This window comes from Hypanus sabinus, chromosome 7 (genome assembly GCF_030144855.1).
Source record: "Hypanus sabinus isolate sHypSab1 chromosome 7, sHypSab1.hap1, whole genome shotgun sequence".
In the NCBI taxonomy this organism is placed as follows: domain Eukaryota; kingdom Metazoa; phylum Chordata; class Chondrichthyes; order Myliobatiformes; family Dasyatidae; genus Hypanus; species Hypanus sabinus.
Window position 1 is genome coordinate 40,368,160 of NC_082712.1, and position 26,148 is coordinate 40,394,307.

The 26,148-nt window shown below is 38.6% G+C and overlaps 1 protein-coding gene across 1 annotated transcript in view; it reads right to left on the reverse strand.

Annotated features, from left to right (window-relative positions):
* arhgef28a (Rho guanine nucleotide exchange factor (GEF) 28a) overlaps positions 1–26,148 on the reverse strand; it is a 390,430-nt gene that overhangs the window by 363,894 nt on the left and 388 nt on the right. The window lies entirely within an intron of this gene.

Genomic DNA, 26,148 nt, shown 5'->3' on the forward strand with positions numbered 1-26,148 from the left:
TTTGTTGAAAGGTGGATTTTTATTTTCTGTCTAAAGTTTAAAAGGTCATTGTCAGCAGTTTCCTTATAATACTGCCAGTTTAAAATCAGTGGAGAGTGAAGATCGGAGTTCGGGAGCTAAAAGATCAAGGAAAGTCGATTTCGACTGTGAAACAGGTTTGACCTTGTTTGATCCTCATTTGGAAGGAATTCGTTGACTGTGCCCATGCTAACCCCTGCAAATAATAGCAGAAAGGGTTGGGTACAGTTGTGGAAAGGAAAGGTCAGTGCCTTTAAGCCGTTTCATTTTCATCTTCGTAAATTCTCCGGGAAAAGTATAGCTCGACTTGGAACCGCAACAACATATGTGAAAGAGAATTTAAATCGTCTAAAAAAAGTCTCTCCTTTAATGGACTGTAAGCATTTTGAACTTTCACAGTACTACTTTGAAGAACTGTTTTTGCAACATCGCTTTAAGAACTGTTTTCACTCTATCCCTTTAAGAACTGTTTAAGCTGCCACACAGCAGCTGATTTCCGGTTGCATTAGTCATTTGTTTACTTTTGTGGGTTTGTTATTCAGTGTTTAATAAACGTTTTATTTGTTATAAAAAATCCTGACTCACTTATATATTTATTGTTACTGAATCCGTAACAGGTGGCAAGAACAGGAAGGCAGATTACTATCTAACTGGAGTCGAGTTAGGAAAAGGGGAAATACAATGAGATCTAGGTGTTCTTGTACATCAGTCAATGAAAGCAAGCATGCAGGTATAGCAGGCAGTGAAGAAAGCTAATGGCATGCTGGCCTTTATAACAAGAGGAATTGAGTATAGGAGTAAAGAGGTCCTTCTGCAGCTGTACAGGGCCCTGGTGAGACCCCACCTGGAGCATTGTGTGCAGTTTTGGTCTCCAAGTTTGAGGAAGGACATTCTTGCTATTGAGGGAGTGCAGCGTAGGTTCACAAGGTTAATTCCCGAAATGGCGGGACTGTCATATGTTCAAAGATTGGAGCAACTAGGTTGTATACACTGGAATTTAGAAGAATGAGTTTAGAATTTAGAAGAATCTGATTGAAACATATAAGATTATTAAGGGATTGGACACGCTGGAGGCAGGAAGCATGTTCCCACTGATGGGCAAGTCCAGAACTAGAGGCCACAGTTTAAGAATAAGGGGTAGGACATTTCGAACAGAGATGTGGAAAAACTTTTTCACCCAGAGAGTGGTGGATATGTGGAATGCTCTGCCCCAGAAGGCAGTGGAGGCCAAGTCTCTGGATGTTTTCAAGAGAGAGTTAGATAGAGCTCTTATAGATAGCGGGGTCAAGGTATATGGGGAGAGGGCAGGAACGGGGTACTGATTGTGTATGATCAGCCATGGTCACAGTGAATGGCAGTGCTGGCTAGAAGGGCCGGATGGCCAAATCCTACACCTACTGTCTATTGCCTGTTGAATCACAGAATCAAATATCACTGTGATGATTGTATGCCCTAGTATCAATTGTTTGGTGACAATAAAGTAAAGAAACTGTTACATAGTCTGGTTGTGAGAGCTGTGATTACAACCAGCGATCAAAGAATCAGTCAAATTGATGGAAGTTAGGGAGTAGAAAGAGACTGCAGTGAGAGATTTGGTCCTAGGTTATGGTATGTGAATGCATGATTCTGCAAGTTCAGGCATTCTGCCATTTTTTTGTCATATCTTCACTTGCAAGTGTTAACAGCAATTTTATTATAAAAATTATAACATTTTGCAGAGGAATGCCAACCATTATATGTAACAAATATATACAAGGATCAATAAAAATAAATTAAATTAGCTAGAATTTTACCAGAACCTGCGTCAACTTTGTTTCTTTGTTCAAATTCTGTTTTTCTTCATGTAAAAATAGTGTACAACTTAAGTCTAATTAATGTATTGATACATGTTCTTGTTCATATGGCCATAAACTTGACTTTGACTTCCAAAGCCAACTGATGACGAAATTATCAAGTCCAATAACATGTGAAATAGTTGGCTAACATTCCCAATAACATTACTTATTTTTTCCTAAGTGTTCTCAAAAGCACTTTTTGTAAGATGTCTTTATTTAATGTCTCTAAGATACCAATATACGAATTCATTTGTTGACATTCACATCAAATACTGTTTACATTCAACAGCATTCCCAAATAATGTGAAAAATTACAAGGACAGAAATATGTTGCAAGTTTATGCAATCAACTTCAAAACATGCCCCTTTGGTGCATGACACTTAATGATGCTTTGATAGTGTTAACAACAAATACACAAAAAAAATCTCTCACATAGCAAGATAACAAATAAGTTCAGATAACATTGTGCTTGTGAAGGTCAATTCAAACACCAAATTTCCTATATATTTCCAGGGCTTCAGTGTTACCTCACAGATCAAAACACATCTTCAACCCACACATGTACCGCACTTCAAGGCCTTTAATGAGTTTACACACTTCAAAGAGTATAATGAAGGTCAGGAAATCAAATTCAATGCTCACTGCTCAACAAGGTCAATTGAAAAAAAGGATTTATGGCTTGTATTGGGTAAATATTTCAACTTGGATCCAGACTGAATGTAACAAAAAGAGAGGTGAAATAAACAAGCAGCTATTGAGAGAATTGAACATCTATGAACATTAAGGAAACCCATGAGGTCTTCTACATGTATATAAATAGTAAGGAAAAGTAGCAACAGGTGCAATAAAGGAACAATAAAAGACAAATTTGGCAGAGGTGTTATAGTTGAATTATCTCCTGCAAATTTCATAATAGCCTCAACCAAAGGAAAGGATACTGACAAAAATCTCAGTAGAAGTGTAAGAGAAAGTAGACGTGCTAAGAGAGTTACATGGAGGCGAGGAGGAAGACTCACCACTCTAAGTAATCTTGTCCAGGTGATTTGCTGGGAGGTATGTTGAAATGCTGAAGCAAATGAGAGCACAGAAGCACTTGCCATGGCATTCTGACCCTCCTTGTTCAGAAAGGTATGCAAGGACATACTTAGCAACTACAGAAATAGTAATGAATGAGCTTTTAGAAAATAATATTATAAAAAAGTGAATTAATAAAGGAAATCCAGCAAGGATTTGTAAATGGCAAATTGCTCTGATTAACCTGGCTGTACATTTCTAATAAATAGTGAGTAATGTAAGCAATGTAGCTTTGGCATGTTAACCAACTTTCAACAGACATTAAACAAAACATCACATAGCAACTGTGCTCAGTGGCAGAAGAGCAAAGAAACTGGCTTAAGGACAAGGGTGGAGTGCTGTGGTAAACACCTGATTTATAGACTGCATGATTACAGACAATCACTTGTTGCTTTGACCAATCTTAGCACCAGTGCTTTTGATATGTATTAATAACAAAGAAGAAAGTATGGAATAAAATTTCAAAAGCCGAGGCTGCCACAAAACTTAGGAATTGAGTGATGTGGGAAGAATGTGAAAAAAATACAAAGGACATAAAAGACTTGCTGAATGTGTGACTGAGTCAGATGACTAAGTGTGAAATGATACATTTGACAGAAAGAACGAGGGCAGACAATACAGGTACAGACAAAAACAGCAGAGCCCTCAAGGCTATGCATAAATAGAGGTAGAACACACTGACAGAGTGGCTGTTAAGTGTATAAAATTGAGTGCTTCATTAGCAAATGTATAAAATACAAAGCAAGGAGGTAATGATGAACATTGCGTTTAGAAACAGTGGATAGGCCGTAGCTGAAGCGTTGCGTCTAAGTCTATCCACCACACTTAGGGAAACAGTTCCCGGTAAGGTGGAGAAAAGCTAAGGTGATTCTTATTTACAAAGATCAAGAGAAGATTTGTTTACAGTGTGCCAGGGTATGGTAGTTTTAGTTTGCTTGAACAGAGTGAAACGGCCCTCATCAGTGGATAGTTCAAAGACCAGAGACATGATTTCAGGGGGTTCCCTTTGTAATAATTATTAAAATCTACTCCAACGCATTAGTTACACTCAGTCTTCTTGCACATTAGTAACGATTCAAGGACTGAACATACGTAATTGGATTCAGATTGTATAGTTTTCAAATTGTATAATTTCTATCCTTATAGTCCCAGTTATTTTCATAAGAGTCATTTATAAAATAATAATAATCCAGTCTAATATAATTCATAGTAATGCATATGACAGAATATCCATACGTCTACTCAAAAGTGAACATCTTTAGAATGGATTAGAAATGTTTTCATAAAATAATGAAACCCATATCCAAAGTGGATAGAATCAAACACAGGGTAAAGAAGTTCCTATTCATGGTTAAATATCTAATCACACTTATTTCTGTCTGTATTAAATCTTTTCTTCTCATTCTGACTGTCTTCTTTTAGTATTCATTCGATTTGTAATTACTACGCTAACTTTTCTCAGGTACAACACCAACTCACCCAATTTGTTGATGTCAAAAATTGGAGGATCACCTAAATAAATACCCCCTCTCTCTGTAAGGTCCAACAATAGATTTTCAACAGACCAAACCAAAATAAAACTAAAGAGCGCTCAAGGAAAGTAAGGGAAATGACAGTAGAGAAGCACAAATCTCGGGAAGGCTACAAGACCATCTCAAAGGCACTAAACATACCTCAGAGCTCAAAGCAGTCTATCATGAAAAAATGTAAAATCTATGAAACCACAGTCATACTGCCTAGGTCAGGCCGCCCCTCTAAACTTGGGCACCAGAGAAGAATGGCACTTGTAAGAGAGGCTACTGTGACAACAACAGTCACTTTGAGGGAGCTGCAGAAGTCAGTGACTATGACTGGAGATGAAGTTCATGGCCCCACCATCTCTAAGGCTTTGCACAAAAAAAGGTTATTTATGGAAGAGTGGCAAGGAAGAAGCCCTGGCTAAAAATAAAACATATCCTTTCCCTTAAACACTTTGCAATGCATCTCTTAGAAGATACTGTAAAGATGTGCAGGAAGGTCTTGAGGTCAGATGAGACTAAAGTGGAGTTTTTTGGCCTCACACTGAGTGGTATATGGGACTTGCAGCTAATACTGTGCATCAGTCAGGTAACACCAACCCTACTGTAAGGATGGTTGAGGTATAGCATCATGCTATGGGGATGCTTTTCAGCTGCAGGGATTTGAAATCTGGTCCGGATTGATTAGAAGATGAATGCTGCTAAACACAGAGAGATCCTGGATAAAAACCTGCTAGCCTCTGACAGAAAACTTAAACTGGGAGGAAGTTTGTCTTTCAGCAGGACAACAACCAAGAGAACACTGCCAAGGTAACGATGGAGTGCCTTCAAATAAAGAAAATCGATGTCCTTGAGTGGCCCAGTCAGAGTCCTGACCTTAACCCAATCAAACATGTCTGGTGAGTCCTCAAGATTGCTGCCCACAACCTCTCCCCAACTAACCTGGCACAGAATGAGCAATTTTGCAAGGAGGAATGGTCAAATCTGGCTCCATCACATTACGCAAAGCTAATAGAGACTTATCCAAAATTCTACTGGCTACAAAAGTTGCAAGAGGTTGTTCAACTAAGTACTAAGCAAAGAGGGTTGAATAGTTTTGAACTGCTTACAGTTCAGTTCTTGAATTTTTAGATTTTCATGCCTTACCATTTCGGGGCTCTGCTGTGAAAAAAAGAGCATGTGATTCACAAATAAAATTTTGCAGTTAAATTGATGAAAATCTCTGGTTGTAATGCTTATTTAAGTGAACAAAAGGTTGAGGGCTGATAACCCGTAATAAAGTTAGTGTAAAAATGGTTCAGTATTAATTATCAAAGACAAAAGACCCTTTTGCCTATTACCTCCAAGCTTGCTGATGCACATTATTTTCAAAATAAACAACACCTGTACCCTAGAATTCTCACGTTTAACCTCAATGTCTTCATTGCCTTGTCTCACCACATTTCTGAAGTCTCCTGCAGACCTACCAACCTCCAACACGTGTGCATTTCTTCAGTTCTAGCCTCCTGACCATCCGAAGGTTAATCATCCCACGAAAGATGACCTTGCCTTCTGACTCTAAACCTCTGAGCTGTGGCATCTTCTCCCTAAAGATCCCCAAATATTTACCTCCCTTTTCTCCTTTAAGGTACATTTTTAAATCTAATTCTTTACAATTTTGCTCAAATGCCCTATACTTTCTTATTTGGCTGTGTATTAAATGTTGTTCAATAATAATTCTACAAAGTATTTTGGAAAGTTCAGCTCTGTGAAGGAGTGATATGATGCAACGACATGTAAAATGAAAAGAAAAACTAAATATACAACACCAGTAATGAGGAAATAAAAGAAAAACTTGTTTTAAGCTTACTCATGCAATTGGAATAACATCAGCCCTGACTTACACTGCAGGACAAACACCTCATGTGAAGTGATCTCAATCCCGAATAGAAGCAGAGCCAGTTTTCACATGAAGGATTAAAGGGAGTCTGCATTCATCAGTCAAACTGGTAACCTGTTTCACAAGTGCACAGTAGGAAAACAAAACAACAGCAAAAATCTTGCCTGATTCTGCTCTTAGTATAACTTGTGTGAACCACTTTATTCTTATTTGTACAGATTATTCACATAATCTCAAAGTTCAAAGTAAATTTTATTATCAAAGTACATATATACCAAATATAACCCTGAGATTCATTTTCTTGTGGCCATTCTTAATAAACCCGTAAAATAATTACCATAACAGAATGAAAGACTACCCAATTGATGCTTTGCAGCTATGTTGTGCCACAAAATCAGCTGAATGTTTAACAGCCAAAATGCAGACTTTATGGTGAGAGAGATACAGGGGTCAGCAACATACCTCCCTTCTGATCATGTCTGGATTCACATGATGGTGTTTCTGCCTGCTCTAAGCTATCATCTTATTTTTCTTTCTGGACAGTTACTAACTGCAATAACAGTACCCTTCAATATTGTCCAACCTAATGAGAAGTCCATAGGGTGCAAGCAATTCTAACTCTAATGAACAGTTCATTCCCACGCTCCTGAATTCTGAACCGTGACTTGTGAAAGTCATGGAAGCATTAAAATTCTAGCGTGTACTTCCAACATGAACACTTTCTGTCTTCAGGTTTACAGCAATTTGGCAACATTTTAGCAAGTCTTTAAATCTGTTCTTGCTTTTTTTAAACACTTGTTATGTTATATATTGTCCCCTTTCTCTTCCTTTTGAAGCAATGCTCCAACTGAAGCTTTAACCCCTTAAGTGCCGAATCCTTTTTCACACTAAATGGCAACACATTTTAAATCACACAATAGATACAAAGATGACAAAAAGTGCAGTCAAATCTCATGATTTTATTTTCTGATGTACCAAATGGAATATGGAAATTAGCGGTTCTCATTAACTTATAGCTACAGGAGGAAAAATGAAGAATTAAACAAAACAGTGATACTTGCTTTTAATATATAACGTGTACTCAGTGGCCACTTTAGTAAGTACACCTGTACAACCTGCTTGTTAATGCTAATATCTAATCAGCCAATCATGTGGCAGCAACTTAATGCACAAAAGCATGCAGATTGGTCAAGAGGTTTAATTGCTGTTCAGACGAAACATCAGAAATGGAGAGGAAATGTGATCCTAGTGACTTTGACAGGAGTCTTGGTGCCAGACAGGGGTGTTTGAGTATTTCAGAAACTGCTGATCCCCTGGAGTTTCCATGCATAACAGTCTCTAGAGGTTAGAGAAAACAGTATGAAAAGCAAAAGAAAAATCCACTGAGTAGCAGTTCTGCGGGTAAAAATGCGTCGTTAATGAGAGTTCAGAGGAGAATAACCAGACTGGTTCAAGCTGACAGGAAGTCAACATTAACTCAAATAACGATGCATTACAATAGTGGTGTACAGAAGAGCACCTCTGAATGCACAACACATCAAACTATGTAGTGGTTGAGCTATAGCAGAAGACCACAACCATATACCCGGTGGCCAATTTGTTAAATGCAGAAAGTATCTAATAAAGTAGTCAGTGAGTGTAGGACAACAACAGGCCCTTTAACTCAATCCATCTGCACCAATCATGATGCCAATATTAAACTAATCCCATCTGTCTAATCCATATTTCTCAATTCCTTACCTTCCCTGTCTATCTAAATGCTTCTAAGACATCCCTATTGTATTTGCTTCTGCCAATAATCTGGCAGCGCAATCCAGGCACCTAACAATCCGTGTAAAAGAATACTTATCTCACACATCTCCTTGCACTGTTACTCTTCTCACATTTAAGGTATGCCCTCTTGTATTTGACATTTCCAGCCTGGGAAATGGACTGTCGACCTAACCTACCCATGCCTCTCAGAATGTTATAAACATCCACTGGGTTAGCCCTTCAGCGGAAGCATGTTTGTCCAACCTCTCCTGATAATCAGTACACTCCAATCCACACAACATCCTGGTGTAACTTTTCTGCACCCTCTTCATAGCCTCCACATCCTTCCTATCGTGTGGCATCCAGAACTGGGCACAACACTCCAAATTTGGCCCACTAAATTTTAGAAAGTTTCCACCTTTTATTCTCAATGCCCTGACCAATGAATGCAAGCATGTCCTATGCCGTCTTTACTTGTGTTGCATCTCTCAGAGAGCTATGGACCTCAAGATTACTCTGTACACCAGTGGTTCTCAGGATCCTGCTATGTCCTATAAACCTTCTTCTTACATTTGACCTCCCAAAGTGTCACACCTCACACTTGTCCAGATTAAACACTATCTGCCATTTCTCTGCCCAAGTGTACAATATCCTGCTATATCAGTGAGCATTTCTTACCATCCACAACTCCAATTTTCATGTTATCAACAATCTTACTAATCAAACAATTTACATTTTCCTGCATATTATTAATATGTCTAACAAGCAACGTATGTCCTCATGAAATGCAGGCCTCTAATCACAAAAACACCCCACTACCACTATCTTCTATCTCCAAGCCAATTTTGTACTGAATATAATCAGCCAGTATGGATTCAATGTGCCTTATTCTCTGGATCAGCTTATCAAGTGGGACCTTTTCATATGACACCTTCAACACTTCCTCAAAAAATCTTCATCAAATTTGTGAGACAGGGCCTCCCCCTCATTCTGTCCATCTCTGATGAGCATGTATTTTTCCAAATGCAAGTAGAACCTGCCACTGCAAATCTCAAAGTTCAAAATTCAAAGTAAATTTATTATCAAAATACATATCACTATATACAACCCTGATTTGTTTTCTTGCAGGCATACACATTAAGTTCAAGAAATATAATAGAATTAATGAAAGACAACACCCAGCAGGGCAATCAATGTGCAAAAGACAACTCTGCAAATATAAAAGGAAGAAAAACAATAACTAAATAAGCAATAAACGTTGAGAATATGAGATGAAGGGTCTTTGAAAGTGAGTCTACAGGTTGTGGAAACAGTGATAGGGCCAGTGAAGTTATCCCCTCTGGTTCAAGAGCCTAAAGGCTGAGGGGTAATGACTGTTCCTGAACCTGGTGGTGTGGGTCCTGAGGCTCCTGCATCTTCTTCCTGATGACAGCCGCAAGAAGAGAGAATGACCTGTGTGGTGGGAGTCCTGCTACAGTGCTCCAAGTAGATATGCTCAATGGTCAGGAGGCCTTTACCCATGATGAACTGGGACATATCCACTACATTTTGAAGTACTTTCCATTCAAGGGCATTGTTGTTTCTATACCAGGCTGTGATCCAACTTCCACCACACATCCATAGATGTTCGTCAAAGTTGCAGATGTTATGCCAAAGCTTCACAAAGTTCTAAGGAAGTAAAGAAGCTGCTGCACTCTTTTTTGTATTTACACCTACGTATTGGACCCAGGACAGATCCCCTGAAATTATCTCACCAAGTAATTTAAAGTTGCTGACCAACTCCACCTCTGATTCCCAATGAGGACTGGCTGATGGACCTCTGGTTTCCTCCTCCTGATCAGACCCATGGTCTTGTTGACATTGAGTGAAAGGTTGTTATTGCAGCATGACTCAGCCAGAATCACATATCCCTCCAAAACCACATGACACCATTGCTATCACCCTGGCCCTAACCCACATGGACAAAAAAGACACATATGTTCAAATGCTGGCCATAGACTTCAGTTCAGCATTCAACACAATCATTCCTCAGAAACTGATTGGAAAGCTGAGACACCTCCCTCTGCAAATGGATCCTAGACTTCCTCACGGGGAGACCTCAGTCAGTCCGGATCGGGAGCAGCATCTCCAACACCATCACACTGAGCACGGGGGCCCCCCCAAGGCTGTGTGCTCAGTCCACTGCTGTTCACTCTGCTGACCCACGACCGTGCTGCAACACACAGCTCGAATAATATCATCAAGTTCGCCAATGACATGACTGCGGTGGGTCTTATCAGCAAGAACGACGAGTCAGCTTACAGAGAGGAGGTGCAGTGGCTAACGGACTGGTGCAGAGCCAACAACCTGTCTCTGAATGTGAACAAAACAAAAGAGATGGTTGTTGACTTCAGGAGGGCACAGAGTGACCACTCCCCGCTGAACATCGACGGCTCCTCAGTAGAGATCGTTAAGAGAACCAAATTTCTTGGTGTTAACCTGACGGAGAATCTCACCTGATCCCTCAACATCAGCTCCATAGCAAAGAAAGCCCAGCAGCGTCTCTACTTTCTGCGAAGGCTGAGGAAAGTCCATCTCCCACCCCCCATTCTCATCACATTCTACAGGGGTTGTATTGAGAGCATCCTGAGCAGCTGCATCACTGCCTGGTTTGGAAATTGCACCATCTCGGATCGCAACACCCTGCAACGGATAGTGAGGTCAACTGAGAAGATCATCGGGGTCTCTCTTCCTGCCATCACAGACATTTACACTACATCCGCAAAGGAAACAGCATTATGAAGGACCTCATGCACCCCTCATACAATCTCTTCTCCCTCCTGCTGTCTGGGAAAAGGCTCCAAAGCATTCAAGCTCTCATGACCAGACTATGTAACAGTTTCTTCCCCCAAGCTATCAGACTCCTCAATACCCAGAGACTGGACTGACACCTTGCCCTACTGTCCTGTTTATTATTTATTGTAATGCCTGCACTGTTTTGTGCACTTTACACAGTCCTGTGTAGGTCTGTATTCTAGTGTAGCTTTCTCTGTATTGTCTTTTTATGTAGTTCAGTCTAGTTTTTGTAGTGGCATGTAACACCATGGTCCTGAAAAACGTTGTCTCATTTTACTACGTACTGTACCAGCAGTTATGGTCGAAATGACAATAAAAGTGACTAGACTTGACTTGATTTGATTTGTCATCTCCTTTGATTCGGCCAATGACACTGGTGTTCTCAGAAAACAAATGTGGCATAAGTCACATAGTCATAATTATAAAGCGAGTAGAGCAGGGAGCTAAGTGGTGCACCAGTGCTGATTGAGATTGTGGAGGAGATGTTGTTGCCAATTCGAATTGACTGTGGCCTGCAAGTGAAGAAATTGAGGATCCAATTGCACAAGGAAGTAGTGAGGCCAACGTCTGAAGCTTATTGATTAACTTGGAAGGGATGATCATATCTAATGCCAAGCTGTACCAGATAAAGAGCATCCAAAGGGAGGTGGGATAGCATTCTTCTTTTCTTTTTCAATCTTTTTATTAATATCAACATGATAAGATTAATACATAGTTATTGGGATTGCAAAATTACAAAATTAAAATGAACATAAAAGGGATACACAAGTAATAAGTACAATATAGTTAAGTCTTCCCAAATCATGAATGATACAACTATCATATAAATGAAACAACAAAAAAACTAGGTATATCATGTTGAGAAAAAAAAGAAAAGAGAAAAAGAGAAAAAAATTATTGCGCTAAGAAACACTAATCTAACAAACTAACCACTAGCTAATAAAGAAAAAAAGGAAAAAAGGGAAGAAAATTATTTTTCTTTTAAATGGGCTGTTTATAGTATCTATAAAAAGACAAAGAATCATCAGTGTCCCCAACTCCGAACCTCTCAACATACATATAATCAAAACTGGAAAAACAAATAGGATTGGAACAGGGTCGAATTACATCATGTGAAAATATTGAATAAATGGCCTCCAAGTCTTTTCAAATTTAATAGAAGGGTTGTAGCAGTGTGCTACACGCAACGCTGAAATAACGACACTGAGTCTGTAAACTGCAGTTAAAAAAAGATTTTATTCGAACTTCACGGCCTCGCTTTAAAGCCTCCCTGATCCCGCCCTCCCCGGGTGCGGATGCTGTAGGGGGCACGTATTCACAATCCTGTCCCGCGCGCGGATGCTGTAGGGGGCACGTATTCACAGTCCTGTCCCGCGCGCGGATGCTGTAAGGGGCACGTATTCACAGTCCTGTCCCACGCGCGGATGTTGTATGGGGCACGTACTCACAGTCCCGCGCGGGCTTTTCCCTTTGTTGATGAAGCAGACCTGGCGTCCTTTTGGGACTGGCCTTTATGCCGGCGCACTGGCTATTTGTGAGCCGGTTCGAGTGCGCTAGAAAGTGGGTCGTCACAGGGTCATATATGACACTTCTAATTTTTTCCAAATTTAGACATAACATAGTTTGAGAAAACCAATGAAATATGGTAGGGGGATTAATTTCTTTCCAATTCAACAAAATAGATCTTCTAGCCATTAATGTAAGGAATGCAATCATCCGCCAAGCAGAAGAAGATAAATGAATTGACTTTATCATTGGTAAACCAAAGATTACAGTAATAGGATGAGGTTGTAAATCAATGTTCAATACCGCGGAAATAATATCAAAAATGGCTTTCCAATATTTTTTCAAAAGCGGACATGACCAAAACATATGAGTTAAAGAAACTATCTCAGAATGACATCTGTCACATATAGGATTTATATAGGAATAAAAACGAGCCAATTTATCCTTGGACATATGAGCCCTTTGCACTACTTTAAATGAATGTTTAGCACATATAGAGGATAAATTAACTAATTGAAGAATTTTATCCCAATTCTCAATAGGGATGGTAAGGTTAAGTTCTCTTTCCCAATCATTTTTAATCTTATAAAAGGCCACTGAATGTATTTTCATAATTATATTGTAAACATTTGATATTACGCCTTTCTGAAAAGGATTTAGTTCTAACAATTTCTCCAAAATACCCGAAGAAACAAGATTTGGAAAGGTAGGAAGTACAGTGTTTAAAAAATTCCTAATCTGTAAATATCTAAAAAAAGAGATCTAGGCAAATTATATTTATTAGATAATTGTTCAAAAGACATAAAACAATTATCCAAAAATAAATCAGAAAATCATAGTATACCTTTAGTCTTCCAAGCTGAATAAACTTGGTCCATAATAGAGGGATGAAAAAATAAACTGGATACAATAGAAATTGCTAAAACAAACTGATTCAACCCAAAAAAATTCCGAAATTGAAACCATATACGTAAAGTGTACTTAATTATCGGATTGTCAATTCCTTTAAGCAATTTAGAAAGAGCAAAAGGAAGAGAAGTCCCTAAAATAGAACCCAAAGAAAATCCTTGTACAGATTTAGTTTCCAGATTTACCCAGTGAGGGCTAGGAGATAAATCCAAATCCCTTAACCAACAATTCAAATATCGAATATTAATCCCCAATAATAAAATCTAAAATTAGGCAATGCCAATCCACCTTCCTTCTTTAACTTCTGTAAATATCTTTTACCCAATCTAGGATTTTTATTCTGACATATATATATCAGGAAATCTTTGAGTCAACATTGTCAAAAAAGGATTTTGGAATAAAAATTGGTACCGCTTGAAATATGTATATAAGAACTTGGGTAAAATAATCATCTTAATAGCATTAATCCGACCTATCAGAGATAAAGACAATGGTGACCATTTAGTAATCAAACATTTAATCTGATCAATTAAGGGTAAAAAATTAACCTTGAGTAACTTCTTATGATTTGTTTGTAATTTTAATCCCTAAGTATATAAAAAAGTTATTAATTTAAAAGGTAAATTTCCATAAATTGTAACCTGTCTATTTAGGGGGAACAATTCACTCTTATTAAAGATTCAATTTATACCCGGAAAAATGACTAAACTGAGCCAATAATGATATAACTGCAGGAATGGATTTCTCAGGATCAGAAATGTATAATAACAAATCATCTGTGTATAATGATAACTTATGTATATCTATCCCTTCAGTAATGCCAAAAATGTTAGGTGATTCTCTAATAGCAATTGCCAAAGGTTCCAGAGCAATATCATATAATAATGGACTAAGAGGACAGCCTTGCCTAGTACCCTGAAATAAACGAAAAAAGGGAGATCTTTGATTATTAGTAAAAAACTGAGGCTACTGGAGTATGATATATCAATTTAATCCAGGATATAAATGTCAGACTAAAATTAAACTTCTCAAGCACAGTAATAAATATGGCCATTCAACTCTATCGAATGCTTTCTCTGCATCTAATGAAATGACACATTGAGGTACTGCATGAAGGAGTATAAACAATATTCAATAATCTCCTAATATTGAGAAAAATAACGATTTTTAATAAAACCAGTTTGATCCTCCAAGATAATTTGAGGTAATATCTTCTCCAGCCTGGTCACCAATAACTTGGAAAAGATCTTGGAATCTACATTCAATAGAGATATTGGTCTATAGGATGCACAGTCAGTAGGGTCTTTATCTTTTTTTCAATATTAAAGAAATGGAAGCTCTATAAAAAGATTGTGGTAGTTTACCTAGTCTAATTGCTTCTTCAAAAACCTTGCATAACCAAGGAGAAAGAGTAGAGGAAAAACACTTTAAAAATTCCAATGTATACCCATCTGGACCTGGTGCTTTCCCAGAATTCATAGCAGAAATAACTCCTTCAATTTCTGCATCTGTAATAGGAGTTTCTAATATTAAAAGTTCTTCAGATGACAATTTTGGAAAATTCAATTTCCCTAAAAAATTATGCATGGTATTATGATCATGAGGAAATTCAGAATGATACAGGGAGGTATAATAATCTTGAAAAGATTTATTTATCTCATCATGATTAACTGTCAGTTCACCATTTTGTTGGCAAATCTTAATAATTTGACATTTAACCAAAGCATTCTTCAATTGGTTAGCTAACAGTTTAACCGATTTATCACTATGCATATAAAAATCACTTCTGGTTTTCATTAATTGATTTTCACTCAAAGATGTAAGTAATAAACTGTGTTCCATTTGAAGCTCAACCCTTTGTTTGTAAAGCTCCTTACTAGGAGCAATCGAATATTTCTTGTCAATTTCTTTAATCTTATCAACCAATAAAAGAGTTTTCTTCTTAATACATTTTCTCAAACCAATAGAATAGGTGATAGTCTGTCCGGGTATATGTGCTTTAAAAGTGTCCCAAAATGTTCCACAGGAGATTTCATCCGTGGAATTAGTTGAAAAGAAGAAATCAATCTGTTCCTTTATAAATTTAATGAAATCCGGATCTTGTAGTAAGGTAGAATCAAATCACCATTGCTTAGTACTAGGAGCTGTGTCCATTAATTTAATAGAAAATTTCATTGGAGCATGATCAGAGATGGCTATAACGTCATAATTACAACCAATTACAGATGGAATAAAACGAGAGTCAATGAAAAAGTAGTCAATTCTCGAGTAAGAATGATAGACATGTGAGAAAAAATGAAAACTCTTTGTCCTTAGGATGTAGAAATCTTCAAATATCGAAAATTCCAGTATCAGTCAAAAAAGAATTGATATAAGTGGCCGACTTATTTAGTAAAGTCTGAATGGATATAGATCTATCCAGCAAAGGATTTAATCAACAATTGAAGTCACCACCCATTATTAACATATAATCATTTAGATTAGGTAGAGAAGTAAATAAAGACTTAAAGATATCAGGATAATCCACGTTTGGAGCATAAACATTAACCATAGCAAACTTCTTATTAAAAATAAACCCAGTAATTAACAAAAATCTACCACTCAGATCCAAAGTAATATCGTGTTGAACAAATGTAATAGAGGAGTCAATAAAAATTGAAACTCCTTTTACTTTGGCATTCAAATTCGAATGGTACTGTTGACCCCTCCAAAACCTAAAAAAATGTTGATTACCCTCTTTCCTCACATGAGTTTCTTGTGCAAAAATAATATGCTCTTTGGAATACTTTAAAAATCTTTTTCCGTTTAATTGGATGGTTTAAGCCATTAGTATTCCAAGAGACTAAATTAATGGTCTGAGCCATATTTCTAAAATCAACCCTTTGGTATATAAAGAGTTAACCAAAGTATGAACTCATGCACCCGGAAGAGGAACGAAAATAAGTAGAGGAACCGGAAATGACGACACGTCGGACATTTTAGTAGTTTGAAATCAGCCCAAATGAAAAACTAGAGAAACTAATAGAAAGAAACCCCTCCACCACCACGAAAAAGAGACCCTCCTGAGCCTAAAGGAGGCAGGAAAAAAAAGCGTGACACTAAATCTACCCCCATGTCTCCAGAAGTTGACTCCAAATATATAAAGGAGAAAAAAAAATCCACCCAAAATCCTAAAAAGTAATTAACACTATTCTTAAACAGACTTCTTAATACAATTGCTAGTAAAAAGAAAACAAAAGGAATATGAACACTGGTAACTTATAAATCAGGTTAAAACCCGAACAAATAAAAGTTAGGATGTAATAAGAAAGGCATTATAGGAAGAAGATGACAAAAAATGGTGAAATCAAAAAAAAGCAAGAAGTATTTTGAAAAAGAAACCGCCATCTTAGTTACACAAAAAATGAAGATATAGCAAAACATTAAAAAAAATTCACCTTCAGAGAATTAATAATAATGACCAAAAACTAAAATACAATGCTTAAAGTAAGTAAATTAAAAAGATTAGTACATCAATAAAGAAAAGCTTTAATAGGAATATAAAATGTAAAATAAACCTACACCAATAACCAGAAACAAAATCTGGTTTTGGAAACAAAAATTATCTTGTAACGATCAAAACCAAACATTTATTAGAGACGAGAAACCGAAGCAGTAGGATAATTCTCATCCAGAAAGCTTCGAGCATCAGATGTGGAGAGAAAAACACATCGTGGTACATTCGAAGGTGAGATTCTAAGTTTCGCAGGGTATAAAAGAGCTGGTTTTAGGCTTTTCTCGTAATATTCAGACATTAAAGGTTTAAAAGCGAGCCGCACCTTAATCACTTCTGGGCTGAAATGCTCCACAAGCCGGAATTGGAATTCTCGCAATTTAACCATCCCTCAACACCAGCCAAACGAATAAGGTGCTGTTTAACATGCGCATAGTGAAATCGAACAATTACAACAGGTGGTTTAGATGAAGAACTTGGTGATCGGCGCATAATTCTATGGGCACGATCAAGTAACGGAGGACTATCTGGGAAAACAGAAGGGAACGCATCCTTTAAAAGTTGAGCGAAATACTTCGAGGGGACCCCTTGTTCGATACCTTCCGGGAGACCAAGTATGTGTAAGTTCTGTCTTCTAGATTGATTTTCAAAATCGACACTCTTGGCTTTAAGTATTTCCAACTGTTTAATCACCAAAGATAAGTCTGCTCCAGATTCTCGGTTTTCAAGTCTCACTTCCGAGCGTCCTCTTGCAGAGTTGCGATTAAAGTTTGATGCTGTTGGACTTCATGACCAATCTTATCCAGAGAATCCTGGAAAGCCTTTAAATCTTCTTTGAATGTTTGTCGTCGTTCTTCAGATTTTTCATTTAGGAGCTCCAATAATGTATCATAAGTCAATTCAGTACGTTTAGGATCAGTCTTTTTTTTCTTTCCATTGCTGTTAGAATCTTTCCCAGGGTCTCGCCCTTTAGATCTTAAAGCCATGTCTGTACTCATTTCTTCAAAATTCACAGTACACTCTTAAAGATAAGTCCAAGAAAGTAACAAGAATCTTCTGGTGTAGGTAAAAATAAGTTAAATAAGGGTGATCATAGGTTAAAGAAGTAAAGGTTATGGAGCGAATCTAAAATAGTGCTTACTCCATGAGCGTCTCCTGGTGACCTGCATTCTTAATTAAGGATGAGATCAGGGTGATAGTGAGAGACGATATAAGATCTAAGGAGCAGAATGTTGAATCCATCTGGGCAGAGATTAGGAACAATACAGGAAAAAAAATCACTGGTGAGAGTTGTCTTCTGGCCACCAAAGAATAATGCTACAGTGGCACAGGCAATAAACAGAGAAATATCTGAGGCATGTAAGAATGGAACAGCAGTTATCATGGGGTTGTTACGAATGTGCCACAACTCTGAGGGGCCGAAGGGTACAAAGTGGCCCCCTCCTTTGTGAGAATCGCAAGATCGCTATTAATTCGGGTCTGGGACCCAGGAAATGAGAGAGAGACGTCCAGAATACACAGGGCTTAGAATGTGTCCTGGCCTCAGCGAGACGAAGCCACGGATAATGGCCATTGTCTCTTGGAGATGGAATTGTGTATTGAGTACTGTACTATTCACTGAAGCCCTCGGAGATGACCAGAGTGGGCTGGTTGAGGGATTGCATCATCCCAACCTGATTGACATCTGAGACCCCGTGAGTAAGGATAAAAGAGGGTCTGGGGAACAACCCCTTCAGACGCATCAGGAGAAACACTAGAAATCCCGTGACCGCGTTTAATAGCGACAGCCGGTGGGGGAGCTCGCGTGCGTCTTTTCCCGTTGCCTGGGATTGGGGCCTTACCACGGAAGAATGGCTTAGATAAAGGACCGGCTACACCAACGGAACTCTCGAAGGATCGACATCATAAAAAGGAAAAGCTGGCAAGTTTCTAAACTCTCTCTCTTGACTCCAACCAAAGGCTGCAGTCTGAATGAACTGAGTGACTTTTATATTTCCATCGGACAATACATTATCCCCTAGACAATGATAGAGCTTATTTCTTATTATTATTATACCCGCACTTTTAGATTTAGTATTGACGACGTATATTATCTGTATGTTTGCATTGATATTATTTTTGTGTATTTTTACTAATACTGTTAAAAATAGTACCATCAGACTTCAACGGACCTCTCTAACTTTGCTGGTAAGTAACCCAGTTACGCGGTTCGTAACAGGGTACTTTAAATTGCACATAGATTGGGTGAATCAGACAGACATACTTTATTGATCCTGAGGGAAATTTGGTTTCATTACAGCCGCACCAACCAAGAATAGTGTAGAAATATAGCAATATAAACCCATAAATAATTAAAATAATCAATTAATCAAGTTGGTCGAGGCAGTCTTGATGAAGATTTCATAGAATGCATCCATGAAGGCTTTCTTGAACAGCATGTTACTGAACCTACCGGGAATGTGTAACCTTAGATCTGATCCTGTGCAATAAGACAGGTAAAATTAGTGATCTTGTAGCTAGGGAATCTTTTGGAAAGAGTCATCACAGTTTGATTGAGTTTCTCATACAAATAGTTCAATCCAAAACCAGTGTATTATGCCTAAGCAACTGAGGCTACAATGGGATGAGGGAGGATTTGGCTAGGGTAGACTGGGGATCACAGGCTATATGGTGGGATAGTTGAGGAGATGTGTAAGACTTTCAAAGAGATTTTTCACGGTGCTCAACAAAAGCATATTCCAGTTAAAGCAAGGATGGTAAGGGTGGGGAGAGCCAGCCTTGGATAACTAAGGAAATAAAAGAAGGCATCAAACTAAAAGCTTGTGCATACAAAGTCGCCAAGGGTAGTGAGAAACTGGAAGATTAGGAAAACTTTACAACAAAGAACCACTAAGTGAGCAATAAAGAAAGGGAAGCTAGATAATGACAATAAATAGCACGATATTTAAAAATGGATAGTAAAAGATTTGATAATTATATAAAGCGGAAAAGGGTTGCTAAAGTGAACATAGGTCCCCAGGAGGATGTGAAGGGGGAATTGATATTGGGTAATGGGGAAACGTCAGAGGCTTTGAATGACTATTTTGTGTCGGTCTTCATGATAGAGATACATCTAACATGCCAAAGAGAGATGTTATGGATGTGATGGGAGGTGAGGACCTCAATACAATAGTGATAGCTGAGCAAACTTGTGGGCCTACAGATAAGTCCCCTAGTCCTGATTGAATGCATTCCAGGGTACTGAAAGAAATGGCAGAAGTTATAGTAGAGGCTTACTAAAATTCTCTGGAATCTGGGCAAGTCCTGGCAGAATGGAAGATGGCAAATGTCACACCACTGTTCAATAAAGGATGTAAGTAAAAGGCAAGTAACTACAGGCTAGTTAGTTTAACATCTGTAGTTGGGAAAACGCTTGAAGTTATCATTAAAGAACAAATAGTGAGGCATCTGGAAAGAAATGAATCTGTCAGGCACATACAGGTTGGATTCAGCAATGGCAGGTCTGTTTGACAAATTTACTGGAGTTCTTTGAGGATATAATGAGTGCAGTGGATAGAGGGAAACAGATGGACATTATTTACTTGGATTTCCAGAAGGTGTTCAGTAAGGTGCTGCATAAAAGACATCCATTAGGTAAGAATGCATAGAGTTGGGGGTGATGTATTAGCATGGAAAGAGGATTGGTTAACCAATAGAAAGCAGAGAGTTGGGATACATGGGTGTTACTCTGGTTGGCAATCAGTGATGAGTGGTGTGCCACAGGGGTCGGTGTGGGGCCCGCAACTGTTCACGATATACATTAACGATCTGGAAGAGGGGACCGGGTGTAGTGTATCTAAGTTTGCTGATGATACTAAATTGAGTGGAAAAGCAAATTGTACAGAAGGTGCGGAGAGTCTGCAGAGAGGTATAGATAGGTTAGGTGAGTGGGGAAGGGTCTGGCAGATGGAGAACAATGCTGTTAAATACGAGGTCATTCATTTTGGAAGGGAAAATGAAAGAACAGATTATTTAAATGGTAAAAAAATTGCAGCATGCTGCTGTGCAGAGAATCTTGGGAGTGCTTGTTCATGAATCACAAAAGGTTAGTTTGCAGGTGCAGCAGGCTATCAAGAAGGCAAATGGAATGTTGGCCTTCATTGCTATAGGGATTGAATTTAAGAGTAGGGAGGTTATGCTGCAACTGTACACACGTACAGAGGCCACACGTGCAGTAGTGCGTGCAGTTCTGGTCTCCTTACTTGAGGAAGGATATACTGGTTTTGGAGGCGGTGCAGAGATGGTTACCCAGGTTGATTCCAGCAATGAGGGGGTTAGACTATGAGTGGAGATTGAGTTCGCTGAGACTACACTTGCTGGAATTCAGAAGGACGAGAGGCGATCTTATAGAAACATATAAAATTATGAAAGGATAGACAAGATAAAGACAGGAAAGGTATTCCCACTGGTAGATAAGACTAGAACTAGGAGACATAGCCTCAAGATTCGGAGGAGTAGATTTAGGATGGAGATGACATGGAACTGCTTTTCCCAGAGAGTGGTGAATCTATGGAATTCTCTGCCCAATAAAGCGGTGGAGGCTACTTCAATAAATGTATCCAAGACAAATTTGGATAGATTTTTGCATAGTAGGGGAACTAAGGGCTATGGAGTAAAGGCAGGTAGGTGGAGATGAGTTCATGGCCAGATCAGCCATGATCTTATTGAATGGCGGAGCAGGCTCAACTGGCCAGATGACCCGCTCCTGCTCCTAGTTCCTATCTCGATATATTCTATCTTTGCAGTCCAGACATTCCTGCATTGAGTGAAGAGCCAAAGAAATATCATCTGCCATTGCCCTGTTGTGCCAGTAGGCAGAAGTGCCAGTAGGCAAATTGGAGCAGATCCAGGTCGTTTCTCAGTCAGGAGTTTATATGTTTCATCACCAACCTCACAAAGCACTTCATCACAGTGGTTAAGTGCTACTGAACGATAATCATTGAGGAAGGTTACCATATTCTTCTTAGGCTTGAATCAGGTGGGTACCTCAGATTGTCAAGGTGAGAAGTTAAAGATGTTGTTGAACACTCCAGGTAGTTGATCAGCACAAGTCTTTAGCAGCCAGGTACCCCATGTGGGCCAGATGTTTTCAGTGGATTTACCCTCCTGAAGGATGCTGTCACTTCAGCCTCAGAGTCTGGAATCACTGAGAATTCAGGGGCCGTGGTAGTTCTTGAAGGTTCCTCCATGTTTTGATGATTAAAGCAAGCAGAGAAGGTATTCAGCTCAACCAGGAGCGAATCACCTATGTCATCTTGTTTCACTTTAAGTGTTAATAGCATTCAAGCCCTGCCACATCTGTTGAGCATCCTAATGATTTTAACAATAAAGTTTGGTCCAGAATTGCCACTTCACAACATGAGAAGGCTTTCTGGAGATTGAACCTGAGCCTACTATATATTACTTGGTCACCAGACCTGAGTGCCAATGATCTGAGATTCATCATTCATCCATGGCTTCTGGTTGAGGAAGATTCTGATTGATTTTGTGGGGACACATTCATCTACGATTGGTTTTATAAGGTACATGACAATCATGGAGTCAAACAGTTTCAAATCCTCTGATGAGTTCCTGAACACAGCCCAGTCCACCAATCTGAAGCAATCCTGTAGCAGCTCCTCTGCCCCCCACAACCACATCTTTATTGTCATCATCTCTGGAGCCTTGCTCTTTCGCCTCAGCCTGTGTGTAACTAGAAGAACACCAAGTGATCAGATAGCCAAAATATGGTCTAGTGATCGAACAGTAGTTATTCCAAATCATAGTAAAGGAGTGGTGTAATGTGTTAGCACTCCTGGTGCTGCAGGTTATATGCTGATGATAATTGGACATTGATTTCTTCAAACAAGCCTGACTGAATTGCCTGACTATGATTTGAATTGCTTCAGCGCAGATTCTTTCTTGGTGATGGCAGCGTTCAATATGTCAAGTGCCTGATTAATGTCAGCTTTGATGGCATGTAAACTGCAGTCCGGATCATGGTGAAAAGCTCCCTTGGTAAGCACAGTAGTTGACACTTGATTCTTAGATGTTCTCGGCAGAACAAGAGTACCTCAGAACAGCAAAGTCCAAAGAGTTTATCATGAAACACAGACCCCAACCTTTTGCCTTCTCCAAATCAGTTCAGTCTATCCTGTGTATCAAGAAGCCTGTGGATCTTACAATTGCATCTGGTGTGTCCAGAATAAGCCATGTCTCTGTGAAGCACAGAATACAGCAACTCCTCATGTCCCTCCAATACAGCGATCATGCCCTTAGTTCCTCAATGTTGTTCTCCAGCATCTGCACATTTGCTATCAAGATGCTGAGTAGAAGGAGTTTCATTCCTTTGCACCTCACCCTGGCTTGGAGTTCTTCCTTCCTCCCTCTCTTCTATCTTCATTTGCTTAAAGGTGCCTTACCCATATACTCGAGAGTTAAGCCCACCGAGTCATTCAGGAGGTCATGAAATCGCTATTTCATTGTGGCAGTTCAAAAAATACATTGCTTAAATAGAAATTACAGGTTACAGATTGCAGTGAGAATAATTCAGAAGAGGTATAGTTAAAAGTTTTGGAAGCAACCAGCAGCACATTGTCATGGAATACAGGTACCATCTTGCATTATCTTCTCCAATAATTTCTCCAGCACTGGCCTATAATTTCCTTATTTTTCTCCTGTTGCCCTTAAAGAAAATAACAATACTGGTTCTTCTGCAGTCTTCTAGAGACTGGGCCATTGGAAATCAGATATAAAGATCTCAGAGATCTCCACCAGGTCCCTGGGCTAGGACCCTTCAGGCTCGGGGGGAGGGGGGTGGGGGAGAGGAGGACATATTCATATTACAATTTTCCAAGTCACTTCAGTACCTCCTCCTTATTAATGCTGGCATGCTCTAGAATATCAACATACCCCTCCAGAATCTCACAATCCTCCAAATCCTTCTCCTTGGTGAATACTGATGTATTAGTACTCATTAAAGCCCTCACCCTCTTCCTCCAACTCCACACATTAATTCCCTTCTTTGTTCCATTTTCCTAGCTACCATTTTGCTCCCAGCATATATGCCTTGGGATTTTCCCTAATCCTACTTGCTAAGGATATCTCATGGTGTCTTTTAGCCTACCTTGCTCAAGTTATTTCCTGCCTCCTTACAGCTGTCAAGGGCTTTTGTTGTATTTCAGCTTCTTAAATCTTACATATTCTTCCTTTCTCTTTTTTTAACTGAACTTACTACAATATCCCATATCCTCTATTAACTGCCTTTCATTTTTGGTTACACAAAAAAAAATCAGCTCAGGGTACAGTTATTCTGGAATTGTTCGGCTAAGAAAAGAAAAATGTTAAAAATTGAAATACCTAAGTTCTCCAAGCATGTATGTGTAGCCAAAAATAACAACTAAAAATATTTTCCTATTGTCTACAAGAAGAGTATCCTCAAAATTTCATGCAGAAAACATCTACATCAGTTACATTTCAATATTTTCTTAATTACAGATTCTTTTTTCATTCATTATTAAATTGGGAGTTATTTTTGCGCTCATCCCATTCAAATCTTGTCAAAATTTCATAAATTTGTAAGTACATGGTAGAGATGTTCCTACATGCTTCACTGTAAATAGTAGGCCATGTCTTTGCATATATTTATGACGTGTTTTAGTCATCCTGTAAATTAAAGTTTGTCTTCGGAAGGGAAGGGTCATCAGTTCCAATAAGGGAAAGCTCCAAGAACAAAGAAGAGTGTGCTTTCAATCGACATCTGTGGGGAAAATAACGTATCAAAGAGGCAATAGCCCAGAATCAAGAAAAACCAGCCCAATGACTGAACAAATGAGACAGAACAATTAACAAAATGATAATGCCACTGGAGATTGAGGGAAGATGAGTCAAGGAACTTGAATACAAAGTAGCCAGAAAAACAGTGGGAAAACAGTGGCTGGAACAACAGAACCACAGATAAACTGATGGAGAGAAATCTATGAGCAAGCGTAACACATTTTGAGAGGAGTGAAGAAATAATACCACAATCAAACTCCACAATCCTTAAGATATTTCTGCCTTAAATAACGAGGCTGGTGTGCATATAAAATATCTGTATTAAGCATTTCCTGCCCTCTTCCTACAATCAAATCATAGCCAGATATTTTTTAGATCTTGAGATGGTCTCTGAGAAATCACTTCCTTACTAGACGCATTTTTCAACTATCATTTTTGTTATTTATGTTATTTTTAAAAGTACTGAATCAGTTTGCACAATTGTACCGAAAAAGTTTTATTTAAGAAAATTACAAGATAAGTTATTGAGAAGGCTAAAATATTTCATTGTTTATGTGGGCTAAAATATATAATGACACTTGTTGAAGCTGAGAATAGCTACTTTAAAAACTGGATAGTTTTATGTTAAGCAACCAGAAGCAATGGCAGATCGTGAAAGAAAATTTAAGTGGAACAAATTCAAATACTTTCCTGTAATGCTAAGAAATTGCAGTCGGCCGGTTACAAAAATCAGCCTGGCTACCTTGCACATTATCAACACACCCGAAAAAAATCAGGCAATGTTAAAAGCTCCCCCATCCACTAAAACTGGTCAACTCCAACCAACAAATTATCAACACATCTACTGTGACACAACAAGTTGACAACAGTGCCATCGCCCGTTACTATAGGATTATTATTATTATAGATATAGGATTATGATCAGCAGCAGTTTGAATTCTTCTACGACCGTTCGGCTGAGAAATGAAACATTGCAGCGTAGCTCTAAACAGAGCAAGAGCTAATTTACAGAGGTGAGATCAAAGTGGCTGTGATGCAGGTTATTGGTGATTAATGCTCAACAGTAGATAATTTCTTATTCAATTACTGCGTGAATTAAACGAGAAACAAAAATTACGATAAATAAGCAAAGTTGATAAATCTTATTCCCGTGCATCAGACCCCAAAAATACACACCAACACTGACAGCCTTTTGCACGTTTAATGTTTGTCAGTCTGTGTGTACAGTAATTTTCATCGATTCTATTGCATTTCTTTGTTCTGCTGGGAATTCCTGCAAGAAATGAATCTCAGGATAGTACATCGTGATATATTCGTATTTAATAATAAATTTACTTCGAATTTCACTTCTCTGATATATTTATTATACTATGTAAAGTGTTCACTCTGAACTTCACGCGGGCAGGACCTTGAAATATGTGACAATAAACTAATCCGAATCGCCTGGACAGTCTAAACGGAGATTGTAGTGTGTACAATATTTAGAAAATCGTCATGCTTCACAAGCTTCTCACGTCTCCACCAAAGTGATGCTC